Here is a 19,789-nt window from a genome sequence, read left to right as displayed (position 1 = left end):
CTCCTCCACTTTAATGATGATGAGTGGCAACTAAGGTAAAATTCTGTCACGTATTGTTTTTAGCCATAATAGCCATAAATCCTGGCCCACAGTACCACTTTCAATGTGACTCATCAACATGATTCAAAACTAAAAATGTAAATAATTCTCATTGGGTCAACCTTATTCGCCCAATTAAAGGCATGCCAACTTGCACAAAAAGGCAGTCACTCTTTTATTTGAAAATGTGTAAGTTTTCCTTTGTCCTTCCTTCTGATGTTTGCCCCAGGGCCACTTCATGTTTAAAAGCTTTGGATTGATTTCTGTGCCCATTGGTGCTTCCATTTGCCATCTGTTGTTTGAAGCATTTGTATATTTAGAAACACGGGACAAGGAGAACATTTTAACAGATAGGACACAGAAACTAAAGCATTCATTATATGAACAGTTGCTGATTCACAATATTTGGAAAGCCAGATTCAGATGTGAGCTGCTAAGACAACTGAATAAAAGAAATAATAACGAAGCAAAGAAAATTAGCAAGATTCTAAGACTTTTTAAAGAATATTAGCGTTTTAGGGTTTCTATTTGTGACAGAACACCATGGCTAAAAAGCTGGCTTATATTTCCAGATTATAGTCCTTCATTGGAGAGAGTTGGGACAATTAGCTGGGCTAGAACCTGGAGGCAGGAGATGCTGCAGAGACCATGGAGGATTCATGGTTACTAGCTTGTTTCACATGGCTTGCTCATTCTGCTTTCTTATAGATCCCAGGACCACCAGCCCAGAGATAGCACCACTCACACTAGTCTGGACCCTCCGCCATGCATCACTAATTGAGAAAATGCCTTACAGCTGGATCTCATTGAGACATTTCCATAACTCAGACTTGATCTCCTTTCTCACTCCAGCTTGTGTTGAATTGACACACCAAACCAGCCAGTAAAATTAGCATATGCTAGATTCTTTGAAAGTGAAAAAATAGAGAAAAAACAAAAACTTTACTTAATAATCTTCAAAAACTGTTAGCTTGTGGGTTCCCTAGTAAGGAGAATAGGGATGTCTCTGACATACTCTCAGTGGCTAGCTCTTTGATCACTTCCCCCTGGCAAGATGGCCTAACTAGGCCACAGAGAAAAAGGATCTAGACAATCCTGATGAGAACTGATAAGGTAAGGTCAGATAGTAGGGGAGGAGGTCCTCCCCTAACACTGGACTAGGGGTAGAAGAGGGATGGAGAGTGGAACTGGGAGGAGAAGAGGGAGGGGGCCACAGCTGGGATACAAATTGAATAAATTGTAATAAATGATAATAATAAAGGAAAATTTTTAAAATGTTGTTACTGGCAAGGAAACTGTGTTAAATGAGTTGTGATTCTCTTTAGCCTTCTGATCAGTTTATTGCTATCTTGAGAGAAAGTGGAATTCTTTAATGAGGTAAAATTTTCATATATATGAAGGAAAGGCAATGAAATTAATGTGGTAAAGTAAGATTAAGCTGTGGTTATGAATTATGCAAATTATAAAGAAAAAGTTAAGTAAACATCTCAGAATAGTATGTAAAGATGTTTCTAGAACCATAAAACTGCCAAGAGACTAACATAGAATTTTAGTTCCATAAATTACTGAGATTTTAAAACACACACACAAACACACACACAAAATACACACACAACACACACACATGGAAATGAGACTAATGGAAAATATTACTAATGTATTTAAGTGTCTGGATTTCTTGGCATTAGCAATCCCCTTACCACTTTATATGTTTTCCCTTATTTTTCTACCCTTTCCTTGCAGTTATTCTGTGGCTCTGCATACCTCCTTATTGTATAGGTTGGCCAATACCAACCATTGTTCCCACAATGTTTTCTACGTAAAAGAAATCATGCTACAACCAGGCAATCCTTCCACCAGTTCTCTACCCACAGTGTTGAGTATTCCCACAAAGCATTCATTTGCCTAATTTGTCAGCATCTGGAAAAATCCGTGGAGCTCATAGCTTATGATCCACAGTTACAGCCCTGACATCAACTAGTGCATGAGGGAAAGAAGAGGGGGCCCAGGGCAGAGGAAACATAACCCAGAAGGAGGATGTATGACAGCCCATCTCTGCGCCTTCTACAGGAATTCAGTACAAGATTTGAAGTTGTATAAGGTGATACCTCCAGGAGGGGGGAAGTCATAAATTAGTTATGAGAATCTATAGCCAACGAGGACCTGAGAGGACATAAAGTTTCTGTGTCTGTTATTCTGGGTTCAAATAAAGATCCCAGAGAGTAAAGAAAACAAAATGAAAACGAAAACAAACTCAAGATTACTTCCAACCAACTCTAACTTTAATACTGACAATACAAAACTTGAATTAGTTTAGATGTTTTACTATATTTATGAACTGGAAATCTTGTAGTATATTTGCATACAGGTATATGTATATACACATATGAACATTTTATTAGCTTTGATTTTGAAAATCTTAAGTTATTTTGTGTTGTTGAAAATAAATAGTATCAGACTATGTAATGGTTTATTATTTGACCTATAATTATTATGGCTGTATCATTGAACCGGCTATCACAAGCAAATAGAACACAGACACCTGTTAGATTTTATAATTGCCTTAAAGCACATTGGGCTTAAAACACCTATGCTGTCTCAATAACCTCATTTCCCAGTCCCCACCCAGTGCCATCCGCCTTGTCCATTCCTATCTCAGCTACTTTCCATTCATATCCCAAGACACTTGCTTGTATTCTTCATGTGGGCCTTCCCACTCCATTTTGGAGTCTGTGCTCCTGGCCCAGGTGGTGCCTTCCCCATGCTAACACTTTGCATCACCTTCCTTCTTCCTCTCTTCCAGTCTCTCTGTCTCCTTTCCGTGATTCCCTCTCACCAAAAGCCTGGGAACGTTAGCTACTCCTAGCTCCTTCCACCCTGCTCAGGTACAGCTTTTTTTTGTTTTGTTTTGTTTTTTGTTTGTTTGTTTTTTGTTTTTTTTTATTAACCCCCAGGAATACTATTTTAGGCAGATTTACACATGTGATACACAAACTTACATGAGGGCAAGATATTTACATGCAAAATAAATAATTCTGAAGAAATGTATCAATTTGCATATAACATATCAATAATCTGTGGTTCAAATTATCTCCATCTACACGCATTAACAATGCACATAATAGTTTAACTTTGACATCTTCATACATGTACATACTGCATGTCAGTAGGTTCAACACCCTCCCTCAGCATGTACTCTGTTTTCCCCTCTCACTCCCGCTAACTCCATCTCTCCAAGGAGCCCCGCTTCTACATTCCTATCATCTTTCCTCTTGTGAATCACTGAGTTTCACTAGAGGTGTGTACACGGTCATGGTGGGGGCCACCTTACCAGTGACTATAGAACTGAGGAAACTACCTCTATCCACCATCAACCATTAACTTTTTCATGACGGGCTTATTGGTGAACTTGCTCTAGACAAAACACTGATGATAATAGGATCCTGCTGTCTGCCTTCCTCTTTATCTTCCTCTTTCTCCTCTTCTACTTTTTTTCTTGTTCTTTGATTCATGAGTTTTGAAATTCAGATTAGACATCAGAAACTCTCTTATGTCTAGCTTTGATTTGTGTCTTAGATTTTCTACTATGACTTGTAACTGTGTTGATGGCTATACAATAACTATAAGGATATACATATTTTCCTTAAGAGATAAGGTGCTCATGATACTATTGTAAATTCATATTTGAAAATCTTTGCTGCATCATGTAAGACAGTGTCCCCTCCCACATCCAGTTCTGCACTTAAACCCACCCACCCCCATTCTTCTGATGATATCTACTATAGTCTGTCAGTAGTCCCTTAAAATTACCTACTTTTAATCTAATTCAAAATGTACATATCACCAAAGTCAGATTGTTGTTTAATGTTTATAATAAAAATATTTGAACTTCATGAAAAAAATTCATTTGAAACACAGCTTCCATTCTCCAGATTTTATGTCTCTATGTATAGATACATCTTCTAATTCTCTTCTATTACTTTATAAGACCTTCATTTATGCTGCCATTGCCTGGGTTTCCACTGAAATCACACTGCTAACTTCTAATACAGAAAGTAAAATTTTCAAAAAGAAAAAAAAATCAATGTGTTACAAAGAGTCATATGTCTAATCTCCTTGAGTGATCTTCTGAGGACAGTTTCAGCTCTTCTTTTTATTTTACCACATGTGAATTTGAGTTGTGAAACTTTAAATTTTCTTCTTAACTTAAATTTAAATAATTTTCCTGAATGAAAGATGGTAGTTAGCATCATTTAAAAACATTTTTAAGATTGATTTTTTTTTATTTTTATGTGTGTGTGTTTGTCTGTGTGTGTGATAGTACACTACATGGGTGTGTTGCCAACAGAGGCCAGATGTGGGCATCAGATCTCCCAGAGCTGAAGTTACAGGTGTTTGTGAGCTGCTAAGTGTGGGTGCCAGCACTAGATCTCCTCTGAAAGAAGAGTCAGCTCTCGTGACCACTAAGCCACCCCTGTATCCCTTTAAAAGTTTTGTATATAACAATGTATTATTATTATATTTGATTCATTTTTTTTCTAATTTTCCAGGTCATTTTTAGTTTGTATATGGGTTGTTTAAAATGCTTATTTTGAAGATTTTTCCATTTGTCAAAGTTCAAGGATGTTCTGAGTGTTCCAGCTTGCTGTTGTTTCTATTTCCATCTTAATTTCAGTTTTGTCAGAATATATTTATTATTATTTAAATTTCAAAAGCATTTTTGCAGTACTAAAGACTGAATTACAGCTTTAGCCACCAATTTATATTTTTTCTTTTTTTTTTTTTTGGACACATTTTTATTTTTCCATTTCTCTTCTGCAGACGTGTTAGTAAGACATTCCACTATTATTTTTGCTTTGGATGTTAAAGGTCTTCTTAAAAAATAGCAATAAACTTTTAATCCCAGAACTTCAGAGGCAGAAGCAGATGGATGTCCGTGTTTAAGCACAAACTGCTCTACAGAGTGTGTCCAGACCACGCAGATCTACATAGTAACTGGCTGTCTTGAAATAAATAATAAGAATGATAAAGGTGAGGATAATGATGACAAAACCAAAAATTTTAACCATCATTAAATATATAGTTCAATGATATTAATTATATTCACACTATTTATGTATGCAAATTTTAAACCTTTGCGTTTTTAATAGTATTGTAATATTAGATATGTTTTAAAGCACCCAAGCATTATAATTATTTTCTTACCACTTAAACAGTCAAATTTCACTCAGATTTGAAATTTATTTACCATTTACATGCTCTTTTTTAACCTTCAATTCTTTTTTCCATATTTTTTTATTTAAAATAGATTCTTTTTCTTTTTGAAAATTGGATTTGTCTACAGTCAAGCCCAATTACAGTTTCTCCTCCCTCTACCCCTCCCAGTTTCTCTCCACCTAACCTCTCCTCCAGATCCATGTACTTTGTGTATCTCATTAGAAAAGAACAGGCTTCTAAGATAAAATAACAACATGACAAAATAAAACATAAGATGAAGCAAAACGTATCATATCTAAGTTGAACAAAACAAAGTAATAGAAGGAGAAGAGTCCCAAGAACAGGAGCAAGTGTGAGAGACCCACTCATTCTCACAGTAAATGACACCATCAAATCACTTCACTAATAGCTCAATAAATACTCAGAGGACCAGGTGTAGTCCCAGGCAGGCCCTGTCTTCGCTACTGCAGTCACTGTGAACACCTTGCTTAGTTGATTCAGAGGGCCTTGTTCTCCTTGTCCTCTATCCCCTCTGGCTCTTCCTAATTTTCTACTTCCTCTTCTATGAGAGTCCATGAGTTCTGGGGAGAGGGATTTTATATGTATGTATGTATGTTTGTGTAGATATATATATATATATAATTATTTTAAATTTATTCGCTTTACATCCTTGTTGTAGCCTCACTCTTCCTCCCCTCCCAGTCCCACCCTTCCTCCTTCCCCCTCTGCTCTCTCCTTTTCCTCAGAAAAGGGGAGCTCCCTTTCCCATCCACCCCAGCTCATCAAGTTGCATCAGAACTGAACTTGTCCTCTTTCCTGTGGCAAGGCAGCCCTGCCAGGGAAAAGTGATAAAAAGCTAGCAAATGAGTCTGTGTCCCATGAAGTCCCCTCTTCCCTTACTAGAAGGACTTTGCTGAGACTAAAGCGTCAACCAAAGACTATGCAGGAACTGGATCTAGGCTCCTTACAATGATGTACCAAAGGATAGGGGTTTGAGAGCTTCCATTTAGACTCTTTCTCCATATAATGTCTGGTTGTGGGTCTATGAACCTGTGATGATGACTAGATAAGGCACTGATCCATGAGTACAGTAGTATGTCATTTAAAGGCATTTTATTAATACTTTTTTAAAAGGCTAGCAGTGTTTGGCTTTACCTGAGGTCTCTGGGCTATCTAGTGTCTTGTTCTTGGTTACCCAAGCAGTGTTGAGTATGGGTTCCTTCTTGTAGCCTAAGCCTTAAGTCAAATTAGACTTGACTTAGCTCAGAAGCTCCAACAAGTTCTGTGCACTCACATTTGATACTTATTTGCTGTTCTACATACTCTTCATTCATTTGTTATTTACTGTTCTTTTATCAGGAATAACATTAATTATTCTTCTTCAGTATAGATGCAGAGCTAAAAACAGTTTTCTGCTTTTATGTATTCTTTGACTCCACTACTGATATGCTTGTGAAAAGGAGACTCAGAAAAAGCAAACATATGTAATTGCAGTGAAGGTTACAGAAGATTTTCACACTGAAAAGGAGTGGCTAATCCTTAAACAATAGAGAAAATCCACAAATATTTTAAAGGGACTCTTAGTATAAAGAACTGAAATAATACATGAACAAAGTCAATAACATTCAATGAGTCTTTTAAAATGAAAGGCATGTCATATATATTCATCATTACCATATATATGAGTAAAGATATGTCTTCAAACATATTGCCTGCAAAAAGAAGAGATGAATTATTTTTGCCAGTGAATCCACAATGTACACACAAGTTTTCATGGTATTAGTCTGTATTTTCCAGAGAAACAAGAAAACTTGATGGATAGATGGAGGGATGATAGATAGATACATAAATAGATAGATAGATAGACACAGATCACATAAATATATCTATAGATGATAGACAGATAGATAACAAATGTATTGAAATTAAATAGATAATTTTTGCTGTAAATAGTCGGTTAATGATAAAAGTATACAACTTCAATAGGAAAGGTTGAAACACAGAAGAGCAAATTTTATTCCGCCAGTACAAATTGGAAGGCCTAAGAACCAGGAAAACTACAGTAAAGGATTAATATAACATCCACTTTGGGGTCAAAGGACCCTTTCACAGGGATAACCTAAGACTATTTGCATATCAGATATTTAAATTACAATTCATAGCAGTAGGAAATTCATAGTTATGAAATAAAAATAAAAATAACTTTATGGTTGAGGGTCAGCACAGCCTGAGGAAACGTATTAAAAGGCCACAGCATTAGAAAGCTTGAGAACCACTGGTTTAATGCGAGTTTAAGCCCAAATCCAATTCCAATGACAGGAGATTGATGTTTCCTTCCAATGATAGACACCAAATTCCTTCTCACTTAGCATTTTATTCTGTCCAAGTCATTAATAGATAATATGAGGCTTATTCACACTGGAAAGGGTCATTTATTCTATTCAGATTATCAAGTCAAGTGTCTTTTCTACACACACAGTCTCATGGACAGATCTCACAATACTGAACCAAACACTTAGGCTTATCATGACTCTATCAAATTGATGCCTGAAATTCATCAGCCCAAGATTTCATCTAATTGGGAGGATCTAGAGCTGGACAGTGCAGCACTTGAATTTTGGTGTACCCTTCAGTCTTCTGTTTTATTTTGTTTTCCCAAAACAGAATATATTGAGCACACTTACCCTGACACATGATTATAGGAGAAGAAAGTGACAGTTTTGCAGTCATAGAGATTATTTCTCTCCCTAGGAGTAAGTTTTACTATGACATACTAATTCATCTATGGAAAGATAATGAGAGTTTGACCAGACATAAATAACACTTTGGCTACTAGCTGAAGAATTGTAGAGAGCTCATTTGAGGAGGTCTGTTGACTTCCATACTCTGTCCATCCACTGTCTTCATGTTGCCTATAAGAAATGTTTATGTCCATCTGCAAGATAAAACCTTTAGGTGGGTTTTGAAATCTCATAAATCAGTATATTAAGCAAAAATAAGTAAATAAATATAGATAGAGAGATAGATAGATAAAGAGATAAATAGATAGATAGATAAGATAGATAGATAAAAGCATGAGATGACAGTTGTGTGTACGGCCAGGGTTGTCTCACCTGTTTGTTGCTATTGTTTGTTTGTTGTTTTGGTCTTAAAGTAAAGAATATCTGGGGCATTGCAAAGACTGAAGTTGTCAAATTTCCTTCTATAAATTGCCAGCATCAAAACAAATATTACAAAAATTACTTTTCTACTTTCATATATATATATATACTTTCATATATATATATATATATTGTTGAATGTAAGGGAATTTACACTCATGATAATGAAAAGTACACTATTTTGTGGAAGAATTTATCTCTCTGGGTAGTTATTTTCTTCTATTGCATTCATTTTTTTAAATTTATTTTTATTTATTATAATTTATTTACTTTGTATCCCAGCTGTAACGACCTCCCTCATCCCCTCCCAATCCTACCCTTCCTCTCTCTTCTTCTATGCGTTTCCTCAATCCACTGATAGGGGAGGTCCTCCTCTCCTTCCATCTGACCCTAGACTATCAGGTATTATCAGGACTGACTGCATTGTCTTCCTCTGTGGCCTGGCAATGGTGGCCCCTTCTCAGGGGGAGGTGACCAAAGAGCCAGCCACTGAGTTCATGTCAGAGACAACCTCTGTTCCCCTTACTAGGGAAGCACTTGGAGATTGAGCTGCTATGAGATATATCTGCACAGGGGTTCTAGGTTATCTCCATGAATGGTGCTTGGTTGGAGGATCAGTCTCAGAAAAGACCCCCGAGGCCCAATTTTTTGGTTCTGTTGCCCTCCTTGTGAAGCTCCTGTCCCCTCCACGTCTTTCTGTCTCCCTCTTCTTTCATAAGATTCCCTACACTCTGCCCAAAGTTTGGCTATGACTCAGCATCTGCTTTAATACCCTGCTGGGTAGAGTCTTTCATAGGTCCTTTGTGATAGTACATCCACTTTGGAAATCTATCTGGCACTTTCTCAGACAATTAGGAATAGTGCTTCCTCATGATCTGGCTATACTCCTAGGAATATATCCAAAATAGTCTCAAGTATACAACAAGGACATTTGCTTAACCATGTTTGTAGCAGCTTTATTCGTAATACCCAGAATCTGGAAATAATCCAGATGTTCCTCAGTTGAGGAATGGATGCAGAAATTGTGCTACATCTACACAATGGAATACTACTGAGCAATTAAAAAACAAGGAAATCATGAAAATTTTATTCAAATGGTGGAATCTAGAAAAGATCATCCTGAATGAGGTATCCCAGAAGCAGAAAGACACACATGGTATATACTCACTTATAAGTGGATACTAGACCTATAAGATTGGATAAACATAATAAAATCTGTACACCTAAAGAAGCTAAGCAAGAAGGAGGACTGTGGGTAGTTCTTAAAAATATTTTTGAAGGGACAACTATTCCATGAAAGAATCAGAATAAAATGATCACATTAAAGAAATGATAGTTTCTAAGTGAAATGTTTCTTCAGGATTTCCCAAGCACCTGATAAAATGCCTGGCATTTCTATAAAACCTTTCTAGGTATTTTTGTTCTGACATAACATTACCTCAAGGAATTCCACAGGCTGTCCCTTCCCACACATGCTTGCAAAGTCTCTATCAAATGTAAGCCATGAAATGTGGTTCCTAGATCTCTAGCACTTCCAGTCTAAACTGATGATGTCAGTCTAACTCTCCATACAAAAGAATGAGGAAGTATTTTTTGTCTCCTTAATTTCTAGATGAAGAAATAGACTTAGAAAATCAGTTCGTTCGTCTAACATTAATATGTAAACTAGTTCCAAAAGAAAGCCTTTCAAAGTCGTTTAATTGTTTTCCTCCAGATATGTTCATATTTTATTTTGTTTATTGATACATGGTGTCATATAGCCCAGGGTGGCCTCAAACTCACTGTGTAGCTGAGGAGAACCAGGAATTTCTGACTCTCCTGCCTCTGCCTCCCAAAAGCTGTAATTAGAAGTGTGTGTCACTACGCCCAGTTCATGGGGTGCTGGATTGCGAACTCAGGGCTTTCAGGATAGTACAGAATTGGCCTAACAGTAGCTTTATATCCCAGGATACACACTTTAAAAGAGTGAAGAAATTTGCACCCTTACAACTAGAGATATAACTAGATGTGATCATCAAGGTACAGAAACTTTCGTGGAAATGATTAAATCTGTGAATTTTTCATCATATGCAAAATATTTACATATCTCTTTTAAGATAAAAAAGAATATTTCATATCACGTATCGTATCACAATTAAACAAGAAAGGACTTCAGGTAGAATATATTTAAAGCTGGTAAGGTATGTCAGGAGTAGCCTGAATATTTTCCATCATTATCAACTAATATGTCCTCCTCACCCTCTTCAATATGTCACCTGAGTTTACAAGTTGGCCATTAATTGGATCAATCAAGGGAGAGAGAGAAGTGGGAGAAAATATGAAAGTGTGTGTGTGTGTGTGTGTGTGTGTGTGTGTGTGTGAGTGAATGTGCTTGTTGTGGAATGTTACTGTGTTTGAGGTGGGAGTAATCTTAGGAAAACTATGTAAAGGATAACGATGTTAAATTTCAAAATAAACAAAAGGCAAATCTAAAGAAGTATAAAAAGGCTGGACATTTTACTAAATCCTACACCAAGAGGGGTGTTTCACTTAATAAACTGAGTCCTTGACATGTTTCCCTCAAAGCATAAACACCAGGATGCAAAGTAGAGAGCAGCAGAAGGCCTTAGTTCCTACTAGCTCACAGTGGCTGTTTAGTGCCTGCTCTTCCCTCTAGCCATTTCTCTTTTGGCCACCACAGAGTCCAAAACCTAACATTTTCTTTTCTTTGATCCTCTAATTTACAAAGCCCCAAACTTTGACAAAGGACTGAAGTTATTCTTTGTTAAAAACAAACAAACAAACAAAAAACTGGTTAGAAGTAAGCACTGCTGGTTTGGCAGGGTAGTTCAGTGGATAGAAGCCATAGCTTCATAAGCCAGGAAATGTGAGTTTTTATCTCTGGACCTGACGTAAAGATGGAAGGAGAGAATGGATTCTAGAAACTTTTATTCAAACCTCAACACTCATATATAACATGGCCCTGTCACCACACACAAACAATAAAAATAAAATTCAAAATTTTGACTTGAGTAGTTTTATTTTTTTCTGTGATTGTCCAGTAGATATTAGGAAGAAAGTAATCTGATTACGTAAGTCCATAAATTGAAATAAAAATGCATGACTAATAATCTTCTTAAATATTCCCAGGATTATATTTAGTTTGAAAGAAAGGCTTATCACTAGCTTGAATGTTTTTGGAATCAGGACAAGGCCCTGGAATTCAAGCATAGTATAACTTGAATATCCATAATACAAAAATTCAAATCCTGAAATGCACTGAAATTCTGAGCATTTGTGCAACTGCATGATGTCACAGAGAGAAAACTCTGCAGCTGACCAAATGCAAAGAGTTAACAGTCAAAACGCAGGTGCATTAAGTGAGTTGTATAAAATTGCATTCGGGAGACATGTCTATAAAGACTATAAAACACCAATAAATTTCATGTTTAGACTTGAGTCTCATTTCTAAGACACTTTATTGTATGCATGTAAATATTCTAAAGTCTAAAATAATTAATATGAAAAAGTTCTTTCATAATTTTGGATGAAGGGTTCTCAACATGTAACAAGAAGGAATGGGAGGGACCATATTCTTGCAGATAGTATTTAGTTGGCTGCTCTATCTCTCAGCCTTTCATGCTTATATAATATGAGGAAAAGAGAGTACCAAAAGTGTCTAAGGTTTAGAAAATCGCTTGATGTGATCTTGCTTTTCTGTGTGCTTTTGCTCCTCTACTAGCTCAGTGTTTGTAAGAAGTGAGTACCAACTTGTAAGATGGGTACACAGTACCCAGAGGGTACAGGAGCTCCACAAGGAGACCAACAAAGACAAAAATGTTGGGTCCAGGGGGTCCTTCAGAGACTGATGCACCAACCAAGGACCATGCATGGAGAAGACCTAGACCCCTTGTAGTCCATAGCAGCTCAGTCTCCTCGTGGGTACCCAAGTAAGGGGAGCAGGGGCTGACTTAGTTCGCTGCTCTTTGATCACTTGATTCCGGTAATGCGGCCCTGCCAGGCTACAAAGAAAGAGGGTCTAAGCAGTCTTGATGAGACTTGATAAGCTAGGGTCAGTTGGCAGGGGAGGAGGAATCCCCCTTTCAGTGGACTCAGGGAAGGAGATTAGGGGTGGGGAAGAAGGCAGGAGAGTAGGACGGAGAGGAGATGAGGGTTGAGGCTACAAGTGGAGTATAAAATGAAAAATAAATTTTAAAAAAAGATTGAGGTTACTGATAACTGTCCCTTGATGCTATAAAAGTTTTCTCAAAGCAGAAATTATTAATGAGCACTGATTTGAGTCTACATGTGTTTCTTGAGAAGGTAAACAATTTAATGTGCTAACTTGCCAATGTTGATATGGAAATTTAAAATCAGGCATTTCACAAAGTATTAGCAACCAGCATTCTGGTGACTGAGCATGTTGACCTATCTCCACAATGTTCCCACCCTTTGGGTATCTTGGAGAAGTTAAGAAGAAATATTGGCTGATGCTGATCCATGCTGTAAAGAGCAAGTTTTGTAAAGAGCAACAATTTTCTGCCAAAAAATCCTGTTGTTTTAAGCAACTCAAAAATAAAGTTTGCTTAGACCGGTGTGTGTTCTCCCTATTTCAGTATTTCTGGTTCAAATTATTTTGTGCAACAATCAGTTCTGGCAAAAGGGTGGGTTTACATGCACTTGTATCAATATGATGGGAGTACAAGGCTGTTTCCAATTGCAAACTATATTAAAGAGTAATTATGTTCCATGGAAGAAATCCTTTTCAAGATAAGGCCAATGACATACTCTTTAGAAACATTTTTCATCATCAAGAATGTTTTCTTTTAAATGTAGTCCAATAACAAACTGTGGTGTGGTGGTGTGTTTCATTTCCCAAACTCTAACACTAGAAGTTTTGAAGCTTATAATTTTTAGTATTATATATCTAACAGACAGAATAGCAAAAATAAGAGGTTTTGTTGCTAAATTTCCATACCTGAATATAATGTGCTTTGATCATATTGAACTCCTGTGCTATTCTGCATTTTCTTATCCCATGTCATTCTTATCCATGTTAAAAAGAAAAACTAAAACTTACTGTTTTGCTCTCTCTTTCTCTCTTTCCTTCTCTTCCTCATTCCCTCCCTTCCTTTGTCCCTCATTGCTTTTTCTTAAATTCATTCTTTCTTTCTTGTCACTAGTTTTAAGACACAGTTTCATTGAGCTGACTTGCCTGGTTTTGAGTTCACGCTGATGAGCAGATAGGCCTTCAGCTCACTCCAGCATCCCCTCCTGAATATCTGGGATTATAAACCTCTGCTACTGTGCTTAGTCTCTTGCTTCACCTTCACGTCTCCATGGTACCAACAAGATTTCATTTTGAAGGTGAAAGAAGATATGGGTTTTTCTGGTGTTGGCTTGGTTCATTCACCATGATGAACCAATTCCATACAATTCCCTGTTCTATAATGTGAGTATATCACATTTTTCTTTGCCTGTTTACCCATTGAAATTTAAAATAGGTATTTATTTGCAAGTGTAAACGTGTAACATTTTATTTGTGTTTCAATGCACCAATGGACATAAATATTATACAAGGTCAAAGTACTGAATTTGATTCTCTATTAGAGCCAACTAATCTGGCAGAGGGGGGCTAGCAGAGACTGAAGCACCAACCAAGAACCATGCATAGACTGGACCTATACCCCCTACACAAATGTAGTCAATGGGTAGCTCAGTCTTCATGTGGGTTCCCCAGTAAGGGAAATGGGGACTGTCTCTGACAAGGACTCCTTTGCTGCTTTATGATCACTTCTCCTTAGTGGGCTTGCTCAGGCCACAGGGGAAGAGGATGTGCTCAGTCCTGATAAAACTTGATGTGCTGGGGTGGGCTGGTGGGGGGAGCTCCCTCTTTCTGAGGAGTAGGGGAGGGGGAAAGGAGGAAAGGGAGGGACAGTGGGATTGGTAGAAGAGAAGGGAAGGGCCTGCAATTAGGACATAAAGTAAATAAATGCTAAGTAAATAAATAATTTTTAAAAACAGAGACTTTTCATTGAAGACTTTTATTTCCTTTCTGATTACTTTTGGACGCAACTACCTGTTGTGATGAAAACAATAAATTTCCTTGGGGGCTAAAAATTCAAACATTATTAACATCCTAAGTTACCTTTTTTTATCCCTTGACCAAATACAGGAAAGAAGATACTTAAGGGAGAACAGATTTAATTTGGGTGTGGCTTGTTTACATCTGAGACTGTCAGGAAGGATAGAGTAGACAGACATGGGACTGAGCTCTGCCAAAGGGCACTCTAGTGCCTCCTTCCACCAGGCAGGCTCCATCTCCTGCAGGTTCTGTGGCCTCCTACAAAAATGCCAACATCTAGGAAATGTATTCAAACACATTAGCATATGGGTGACATTTCACATTCAAACCATAACAAGTTTATTTGAATTATTCTTCTAAAAATAATATGACAAAATTAAGGAAAACTCGGAGCTATAACTGAAATCTCACCCCCTGAAACACAATAATTAAAACTTAATGTACAAATGCCCTTTATTTGAACAACTTTTACTTTGTGTACATCATTACAGAATTTGTTGTGTATAAGCCAACACTCCTAACACTACATAATAGTTTTATTTTTAGCATATTAAAAGTCGTTCAGACTTAAGTCCTAATTCAGTGAATAGACTAATATTTAGATGACTAATAACAGGAAATTAAAGAGTTGCTGTGGTTGCCTGTGGCTTTTAAGTTTTGTGTAGGCAAACAAAGTGATAACAGACAAAATTCTGCCTGTGAAAATGTATGTCCACCTAAGCACGTGTGATTGTTCTTCTGAATAACTGAATATTTAACTGTTTACTTGAAAGAGGAACAAAGACTACCAAGTAACTTAAAGTAAAAGGAAAATAAATTTCATAGATGCGAGGAGAGAATGAGCATCTCTGCACGTTGGGCTGGACAGAATCTGCAGTGTGTGACCCATAAGTCTCCACTTTCACATCCCCCTTCTCTTGTTTGTTCTATCTGCATTTTCTCCCCAGACCTTGCCAATAATCTAAGAACTGTTCTACCAACTCAAATGACAAAATTAATGTACTACTCCATCATCTGTCTCAATTACCATGGATATGAAATGAATGGTCAAAAACATGTGTGACCATTTTGAAGCACAAGTTCATTGCCATCACTTATTACGAGGAGAACTTCTTGGACACATCGAATGGGTGCTCTTTTTTTACACAGCATGTGTTCTATTACTCTTTGAAGAGAGGAAGGGTGTGCTTACACACTGCCACAGTATGGGTGCCAACAGGAATTGCCTGTGGCTAAGCACACTTTCCCACACAAGCCTCAAATGCCAGGGTGGCTGTCTCCACAGTAGGCCAATATGTGTCTAAAAATGCCCCCTTGCTTCCACTGCATAACATGGAATTTAAACAGTCAGTGTAGGATGTGGGAAAGCAACAGTAAAAGAAAGAAATGAGTCCTGTGAACAGCCTCCACTCCATCTACTTTCAAATACTTAACAAATTTGCGTTGTTAGTTTCTTTTCCAATTTCTGATGGTGAAAAAGAAAATGGACTATCAAAGTAGTTCCTCTAATAGATCATTTTAAAAAATCACTCAACTACTTTAAAATTGATGTTTCATTTTCCTTACTGCTTCTGTGTGTGTGTATGTGTGTGTGTGTATGTTACAGCAAGAACACCTGATTTTTTTATTGGTATGTATTTAATTCATGTACTGCTATGAGTCCATACATATACTTTTTTTAAATTCTTTTTTTATTTTTTATCTACTTTACATCCTAGTTGTAGCTCCATCCCACATCCCCTCCCAATACCACCCTCACTCCCCTATTTCACAGAAAAGGGGAGCTCCTTTTCCCATCCACTCCAGCTCATCAAGTCTCATCAGGACTGGGCTTGTTCTTGTCCCCTGTGGCATGGCAAAGCAGTCCCACGAGGGGGAAGTGATCAAAAAGCTGGTGAGAGAGTCCTTGTCAGATGTAGTTCCAGCTTCCCTTATTTAAGGACCCACAAGAAGTGTAAGCTGCCCATAGGCTACATCTTTGTAGAGGGGCTAGGTCCAGTTCATGCATGGTCCTTGGTTTATGTTTCAGCCTTAGCAAGCCTCTCTGGACCCTGGTTATTTGGCTCTGTTGGTCTTCTTGTGGAGCTCCTGTCACCTTCAGGTCCTTTTCTCTTTCCTCCCTCTTTTCCACAATGCTCCCTACCCATCACCCAGTGTTTGACTGTGAGTCTCAGCAACTGTTTTGAGTCGCTGCTGAATAAAACCTCTCAGAGGACAACCCTGATAGGCTCCAGGCTGCAAGCTTAATAGAGTATAGTTCATCGTGTCAGGATTTGGCACTTTCATTCAGCCAAGCATTGGCTGGGCATTCCCTCCATCTCTGCTCTATCATTTTTATCTTTATCCCTGCACATCTTGTAGGCAGGGTGAATTTTTGTGGGTGGGTTGGAGGAGGATCTGAGGAGGACTCAAGCAGAGATTCCTGGTAGCAAAGGCCACGGAGAGAGAAGAGGACTCCCTAGACTAGTCTCCTGGTGGAGGGAGGGGAGCATCTGATTTTAAATGTAAGAATTCTGATTCAACTGGACATAGATTCTGGATTAGGGCTGGGGGCATATGTCCACTTCTCCTCTGAGCTCTCGGACCCTGGATTCCATTTGGTGCTGACTGGTGTAGTCCCTGTGCATGTTGCCTCAGTGAGTTCATGTGTGTCTTTCCTGTATTATTCCTCAGAAACCTCTTTGTGTTCTAATGAGAGACAGAAAGGGGGTAAATATGGATGGGAGAGGAGGTGTGAGGAAACTGGGAGAAGTAGGGGGGAACCGTAATCAGGGTATATTATGTGAGGGAAAAAAAATCTATTTTCAATAAAAGAAAAATTTTGGAAGGAAGGAAAGAGGGAAGGAAGCAAGAAAGGAAGGAAGGTAGAAAAGACTGGAAAGCTTAGATGTTTATGCACCCACTGCTTAATCAGAACTTTGAGTAAGTCCTCCTAGGTTCTGTAACCTGATTAGTCCCCAAACAGAGTCATTTGATGCAGTTTCTCCACTAAAAACATTTCCTTCCATCACATTTCCTTCCATATACACCCTTGCCATCTCAGGAACCCTTCAGCCACTGCTCCAGTAGGCATTCCTAACAGGAGATGTCAGAGGACTCATCTCTGTGTTCAAGAGATGAGAATGATGAGAAATGTTCTAAGCTGTTCAGAATTATTGGGGGGGGGGTTCTTGTTACTGATGATACTGTCTTACAAGGAATGGAGTGACTCAATTAAGAGAAAGATACTGACTCAGTTCTGTGGATAAGTCGTCCTTGAATCAATGTGGTGGTAGAGTAGGTTCTTTGGGGGAACCATGAAAGAGAATGAGCTACAAATATCTCCTCTGGCTGGTGGTCTGCTAATTTCTGGTCTTCCCAAAATGTGGTGTCCTACCTCCTGTCCTTAAATGGTATTCTGCCTGCGTTACTGTTTACATCTGAAGCTCTTCCTTGTAATGAGGACAGCAGTTATGTTAGAGTTTTAACCAACCACATTCTGATATAACCTCCACCTAACATCTGCAAGGACCATATTTCTAAATATGGTCACATTATGAAACAAGACACAAAAGATTTTAACTGTGTGGAGTTAAAAAACAAAAACAAAAATAAGTGCTAAACATGACCTCTTTTTTTTTTTGCTAATTACTCCTCAGTTTATAATTTGATCTTTCTGGCTTCTAGCCTCACAAAATTGTTTCTTTGTTTTTGTTACTAATTCATGTTTTCAATACACAAAGACCCAATGTATTTTCACCTTTTCTACAAAACTAGTGCTGTCATTTATTTATTTTTTAGGTAAACAAATTATTACTAGGAATGCCTAACTTCTTGGGACAAAGTGCAGAACATTAAATGTCTCTAATTCTGATAAATGATCCTCAAATTGGAAACAGTCAACAGAAACAAGTTTAAAGTCAACAAACTTTGGACATTAAAGGAACTAAATATTCTGCAAGGTACAGAACATTAAGCAAGAGAATACCTCACTTACTTTTATTTCCATGACTCCACCAAAGTTTAATTTTTCATTATGAGTCTTAGTGACAATTTGACATTCCAAAAAGATTAATTCCTAGCAAGATGAAACAGACTCTATAAGGGTATATTTCAGCATCTCACTGAGCATCCATGGGCCTCAGCCACAGGCAGATTTTCTGGCTTGGATCCGAACCTTAAGTATTTGAGCAACTATTACTCAGAAATATGAATGGAGAAGATTCACTCTAGATGTTTCCCTTATGCCTTGCTTTTTTTTTTTTTTTTTTTTTTGCATTGTAAAACAACCGTTCAAGAAGCACAACAGGACAGCATTCAAAATGGCCAGAAGAGTGAGATTAATTTTACAAATAATGAGGAAAAAGCAACAATCCAGGCAACAAGGATAATCAGTTCCTGAAGACACGGGAGCTAAATATCACTTCTTCTGAACCAGTAAGAAACATCTACAGGAAATGCATGTTGTTGGTTTCAAATTTTTGTTGCCATTTAAAATAAATAACATCTGGCATCATTAAAAATGTAGTGTAAGAGAAAATGTCTTATTCTTTATGGAAGTTCTAAAGTGTCCCAAATGTCTTGCTTCAGTGGTATTGACAATTCTAACACAAGGTTCTATTTCCAACTGCTAATCCAGTGAAGGCTTTACTAGTACACAAAGCTGAAAGTCTGACAGCAAGCTATGACAGGATCAAATAGAGAGGGCTGGCCTCAGCCTAACAGTAGGAAATGTTACAAAGCATCTAACAATGTGGGAAGAATGGGGCTACTCTCTCCCCCATGCACTTGACTAATTAAGGCCAGCCTGCTTAATGGCACACAGGCAATTACTTTCAAGAAGAAATGTACAAGGATTCCCATTACTCTGTGAAACTGTAGACACTTAGATATTCTGGCAGAAATGACACATCGTTATTTATCTGTGGAAGTTCCCATGCTTGAATGCTCAGTTGTATTCCTACTCACAGTTTCTCTCCAGATAGGGTACCTTTTCTCACCAGCAGTGACTGATAGTGATGTGTTCTATCAATTTAGACTTCTGAGTTCAGAAAACACAAAAATTCTATTAACTCCAAATGTGGCAATAAATAAACCTTGGGGGGTTTAAACCAGTCCTTCTGTTTTTTTTGTCTTAACAATGTATAGTAATCTATCCAGACAGACAGACAGACCCACTATCATAACAACCTGCATCACTAGCTGAACTTGCAGATTTTTTTCAGTCTTAAATACATATGATAGTTCTTCATTTTTATTTTTGTGTAAATAAATATTCTGTGTATTTTATCTATGACTAAGATTTTTGAGTTTTCCTTTTAACTTTCCT

This window comes from Meriones unguiculatus, chromosome 17 (assembly GCF_030254825.1).
Source record: "Meriones unguiculatus strain TT.TT164.6M chromosome 17, Bangor_MerUng_6.1, whole genome shotgun sequence".
In the NCBI taxonomy this organism is placed as follows: domain Eukaryota; kingdom Metazoa; phylum Chordata; class Mammalia; order Rodentia; family Muridae; genus Meriones; species Meriones unguiculatus.
Note: the sequence above shows the minus strand (reverse complement) of the source record.